This window comes from Cryptomeria japonica, chromosome 5 (assembly GCF_030272615.1).
Source record: "Cryptomeria japonica chromosome 5, Sugi_1.0, whole genome shotgun sequence".
Lineage (NCBI taxonomy): Eukaryota > Viridiplantae > Streptophyta > Pinopsida > Cupressales > Cupressaceae > Cryptomeria > Cryptomeria japonica.
The window spans coordinates 859,741,014-859,747,013 of record NC_081409.1 but is presented as its reverse complement, the minus strand read 5'-3'; positions in this window follow the sequence as shown (position 1 = coordinate 859,747,013).

Below are 6,000 nucleotides of genomic sequence, written 5' to 3'. Positions count from 1 at the left end.
GTCATGCAACAACTCAACATTACTAGTCTTAGATCTATCCCAAAGGTCCTGCAACTTGCTGATAGCTCTACTGTCTAGCCTGAAGGGATGGTTGAAGATATTGTTGTCACATTAGATTCTTGGGAATACCCAACTGATTTTATAATACTCTCTCCTAAGGCAACATTGGGTGGATATCCAATCATTTTGGGAAGACCTTGGCTTGCTACAGCTGATGCATACATAGGTTGCATATCAGAAGACATGACCATTTCATATGGTATTACTACTAAAACTCTTGCACTTTATTCTCTAGCACAACCACAACTTGATAAAGAGCAAGTAGTATGGCCAGATATAGGAGAAGAAGTAGAGGAAATTAATTTTATTCAACAACTAATGATGTTAACCAGGGAACCATTCATATAACTTCAAGAAGATGATACAACACTCTCTAACATCATAAGAAATCATTATGGATCAGCTCAACAGTCCTTAGGTATACCAGCAAGTCCTTTGCATACTCTTCTTCCGTCTGCAAGCTCTTTAGATTCTCCTGCAGCCACAGACATATTTCATACATTATTACCACAGGAAATCCAAACCTCTTGTCTATTTAAAATATCTAATGTTGAGTCAGTCACTCAAATAGAGGTTTCCCTAGGAAGGAATCTGAGTGTTAATAGTCAACTAACAACATATCAAAGGTCGTCATTAATAGAATTACTCAAAGCCCAAAAAAAGCCTTCACATGGGATTATCATGACATGAGGGGATTAAGTCCTACATTGTGTACCCATAGGATTTATATTAGAGAAGATTGTAAACCAATTAGACAACCCTAGCGAAGGATTAATCCCACCCTAAGAGAAATAGTTAAGGAGGAACTACAAAATTTGCTTAATGTAGGATTCATTTACCCTATTTCAGAAAGTCAATGGGTTTCTCCCTAGTTATAGTTCCAAAGAAAGGAGGGAAATGGAGAGTTTGTGTGGACTATAGGGAGCTCAACACTGCTACCAAAAAGGATCACTTTCCACTTCCATTCATAGATCAAGTATTAGATTCTCTAGTAGGTAAGCAATAATTTTCATTCTTGGATGGGTTTAGTGGTTAAAATCAGATCAGAATAGCTCTGGAAGACCATGAAAAGGCCACCTTTACTTGCCCCTAGGGAACATATGCCTATTCAGTTCTCCCTTTTGGTTTATGTAATGCTCCTGCAACCTTTCGAAGGGTTGTCCTCAGTATATTCTCAGATATATCCCATGATTGTATGGAAATTTACATGGATGATTGCCAAAGTGTTATAGTGGTGTGAGGATCACAATCTATCCCTAAACAGTGAAAAATGCTTCATGATGATGCAAGAAGGAATAGTGTTGGGGCATCGTATTTCTCAATCAGGTATTCAAGTAGATCCAACCAAGATTAAGGTAATACTTGCTCTTCCTGCCCCTGCAAAACAAAACAATGTAAGAAGTTTTTTAGGCCATGCAGGGCACTATAGGATATTTGTCAAGGACTTCAGTAAAATGGTAGGACCTCTGTATTCTCTATTAACAAAAGGTGCTGAGTTTGAATGGACAACAACATGTGAAGAGGCATTTTCTAAACTTAAAGGAGCCTTAACTCATGCCCTTGTGCTTAAAGGACCTGATTGGTCTCCTCCTTTTCACATTCATATAGATGCATCAAATTTTGCAATAGGAGCAGTTTTGGGGCAAAATTAAGGAGTTTTAGAGAATGCAATTTATTATATCAGCAAAAATTTGCAAGGACCAGAGCTGAATTGTACTGTCACTGAAAAGGAAGTATTAGCTGTTATCTATGCCCTCAATAAGTTCAGGCACTATATCACTGGTTATCAAATCTTTGTACATACTGATCATGCAGCCATCAGGTACCTCATGAATAAAAGTTCCATTACAGGTAGGCTGGAAAGATGGTTGTTGTTAATGCAAGAATTTGACATCACTATCATAGATAAACCAGGTAAAGCAAACGTAGTGGTAGATTTTCTGTCCAGAATTCAAACACCGGACAATCCTGAAGCCATTGATGATTCTTTTCTAGATGAGCATTTGTTTTCAATAAATTTGAACATTCCATGGTATGATGACATAGCTAACTACTTAGAAACTAACAATATACCTCCTCATTTCTCACCAAAGGAAAAAAGATTGCTGGTAGAAAAGAGTTTCAACTTTTCATGGATAGTGGATTGCCTATTTTATACAGGACCAGATCAAGTTATGAGGCAATGTGTTAGAGAAGATGAAACTTATGATATCCTTCATGCCTATCATGATGAGCCTTTTGGAGGCCACTTTGTTGCTAAGAGAACAACTCTCAAATATTGATTACAGGGTATTATTGGCCAACTTTGCACAAGGACGTAGTCAAATATACCAGAAAATATGATAGATGTTAGTGAATGGGAAGAACAACTCAGTCTGATGAAATGCCTTTACATCCACAAGTGGTTGTTACACCATTTGACAAATGGGGCTTAGACTTTGTTGGGCCAATTGATCCATCATCAAATGGTCGATCATAAATTCTTGTTTTTACCGACTATGTCACAAAGTGGGTTGAGATCGAAACATTCAAGCATGCTAGGGATAATAAGGTAGCAGAATTTTTATATGAAGAGATTTTTATTTGGTATGGAGTTCTCAGAGAAATTATGATAGATCAAGGGGCACAATTCACTTCCACTTTGATCACTACCCTAGTTAATGAATACAATGTAAGGCGTATAAAATCCACTCCCTATCATCCTCAGGCGAATGGACAAGCATAGATCACTAACATGGAACTTGAATCTATATTGACCAAAACAATAGCTCTTAACTGTAAGGATTGGTCTAGCAGGTTATTTGAAGCAGTATGGGCTTATCGAACAACTTGGAAAACCACAACATGGTTTATACCCTTTGAAATGGTGTATGGGATAAAATCTATGATGCCTATGGAATTTGAGAATAAAACCTTGAGAACAACCATTGCATTGGATATGACTCTTTCTGAAGCATAAGAGGAAAGGCTTCTACAACTTAATGCCTTAGATGGAATAAGAAAGTCAGCCCTGCAACACATAGAAACAATTCAAAATCAGCATATGAAGTGGCATGATCGCTATATCAAAAGACAACTTGGGAAAATTACAGACACGTTGGTTAGGACCTTATGAGATAATTGAAACATTCTCTAATTGTGCCGTCCGATTATCCACAATTGATCCTATCAAATTTAAATTTTTAGTCAATGGTCATCATTTGCGCCTGTACCACAAGTCTCTTAACAATGATGAATTCCTACAACAGTTCTCCATGCCACAAAATACCGAGATTCCTGCAGCAACTGGCGACGGCTTTGTCGTTACCTCTCCCTCCTAAATCTTTGTTGTATGCTCATAATAAATACTTCCATATCCAATGGAAGTACATTTTTGTGCAATAAATATTCCATTATGCATTCACTCATTTCTTTCCACTCTCTTCATTCATTTTCACCTCGTTTTCCATGCATGACGACTCACTATCTTTTATAATAAATTTCTTCAGCTGCAGTCATTATCGCGCGATGTCAGGTACGCTTGTGTGTATTTATTTTTGTTACATGTATATAATTAAACCATATCAACTATCATTATGATATTTTGCATAGTGTCCTTTTCAGTCCTCCTTCGCATGTGTGGACACCTGTTAAACCGTAGGTTGGGGGGGGGAGTATGATAAGAATTACTCTAGCAGATAATTCTTATGTCATCACAGATTGAGTTTTAATTTTTCAAATTTTTGGTTTGAGGTGATATTTTGTACTCTGTCATTTTGTTTGCCTAGAGTTATTTTAGAATTGCAGCTGGGTTCCGACCAAATAAGAGCATATTGAGTATTTTTCAATTGCAGAATTGGGCAAATTTATGCCATTTAGTGAGTAGAAAGTGTTATTACTACAATGGGTGGTCCACCTATTCATCATGAACTGACAGTTCATGAAGTCCTTCTTCAGGACCAAGATTGTGAGCCAGTATTCTGCAATAGTGGGTGGCTGGATTATTTACTGAAGCTGACTGAGTTTAATGAGGAAATTGAAAGGGAATTTACCCACACACTTTCAAATGGAGAAGCCCAGGTAAAAGGTTTGAGAGTTGTGGTGATGAAGGAATAGATTGCAGAAGTAACTGGGTTGCCAACAGATGGAGAAAAGTACCCAAAATCTAAGGATGCATGTAGTGCAAGAGCAAAGTTTACAGGATAGGGAGACCCACCCTTAGTAATAGATAGATAGGGAGCTAGAGGAGAATCTCTTCCACCTAAATGGAGAGCAGTAGAGTTGTATGTTTTGAAGTATTTAACTTGTGAAGGAAGGTTGTCGTGTCTGCATTCCCATCATTTCAAGATTTTGAGTCATCTACGCCACGGGAGAAGGATGAATGTTCCGAACATATTGTACAACCTTCTTTCCATAAGCACAACAAAAAACTAGAAAGGTAGGTCTCACTCTGTTTCTCATCATTGTCTAATTAAGATGTTGGTTGAAAGATCTCTAAGAGATGTATCTCCAATGTCTTGGAATGAATTTGTTGAAATTAAAAGGTTTAGGGTAGATAATGTGGGTTCAGTGGAACCGCTTCCATCTCAAGAGCGGGAAAATTTTAAAAATCTTGGAAAACCTGGTTCCCCTATGGAACCCTCATCCCCTAGAATATCATCGGAGAAAAATGTCCCTGCAACAGAGGAACCCTTACAAGAAAAAGCTATAGTAGGGGTTCCTTCTCAAAGCCTAATGAAAACTAGGACTGCCACACAAAAGGAAAAAGGCAAAGGGAAACAAGTTGACATGGAAAAGAAGGAGAAAAGTAAAAGTGAGAATTTACCCTCTCCCGTCGCCAAGAAAAGGAAAGTCACAAAAATAGTTTGTCCTGTAGCCACTAAAGTAGTTGAGGAATTAGCTATAGGAAGCAATCCTGCAACCACTAAAGGAAAATCTCTGAGAAGTAGTGGTAGGCTCCAGAAAAATCTTAAAAATCAGGACCAATCAGTGGAGCTGAATGTCACCATTCTGGTTCAATCTCTAGAACAAGAACCACATAGTCCACCCCATAATATTGTTCCTTCTTCTCCACCTAGGGAACTCCGAAGGGAAGAAACAAAAGATAAAGAAGAAGAACTGCAGAACATTGTTGCACAACTGCATGAAGAGGAAGAACTGGAGAACATTGATGAGAAACTGCAGGGAGAAGTAGGTTTTGATAAGCTTGATAGTTTATCATCCACTATAGAATAGGTTATTGAAGCAGGGAGAAGAGTTGAAAAGATGAAACCTAGGGCACCTATTCATAGACCGCCTACTTCCCTTATTAGTCATGCAGTGGCACTTTCCCTTTACCAGGAATGGGAATTGGACAAAGCAGAAATGCAGAGGATAATTAACCAGTAGAAGAAGATTATTGAACAAAAATATGAGGAGATTGCTCATCTTAAAACTAAGGTGGAAACGGTATCCACTATGGTACCAAATCTAATGCAATTTTGAGCACCTCCTCATGTTTAATCTTTGTATTTAAAGGAACAACATATTTGTTTCCAAATGATGAGAATTGTCAGGGATCTAAGACCCTCATTGTAGACACCTGAGGAATTCTATCATGTTTATCATACATCTCCTACAACCATTAAGAATCTGCTCTGTGAATTTTATTTACATAACTACATTGTTCTTGATGAAGTTGTTTGGAACCCTCTCCTCTACATTGGAGATATCTAGTTGAGAGCTCTCATGTCATGGATACAAAACAAAATTGCAAGAGGAGAGCAGTTCCAGATAAATAGAAAGGAAGAAATTGACCTTTCACTACCATTAAGGGCTGAATCAAGAGAGCCTAGAAGACTTTATTTTGACTGGCAAAAGATTATATATCAGCCAGATTATGCAAAATACATTCTGCCCTTAAGAGAAGAGGTGTATAAAGAATATGAACAAATGGCTACAAGGGACGAACATGTAGCAATA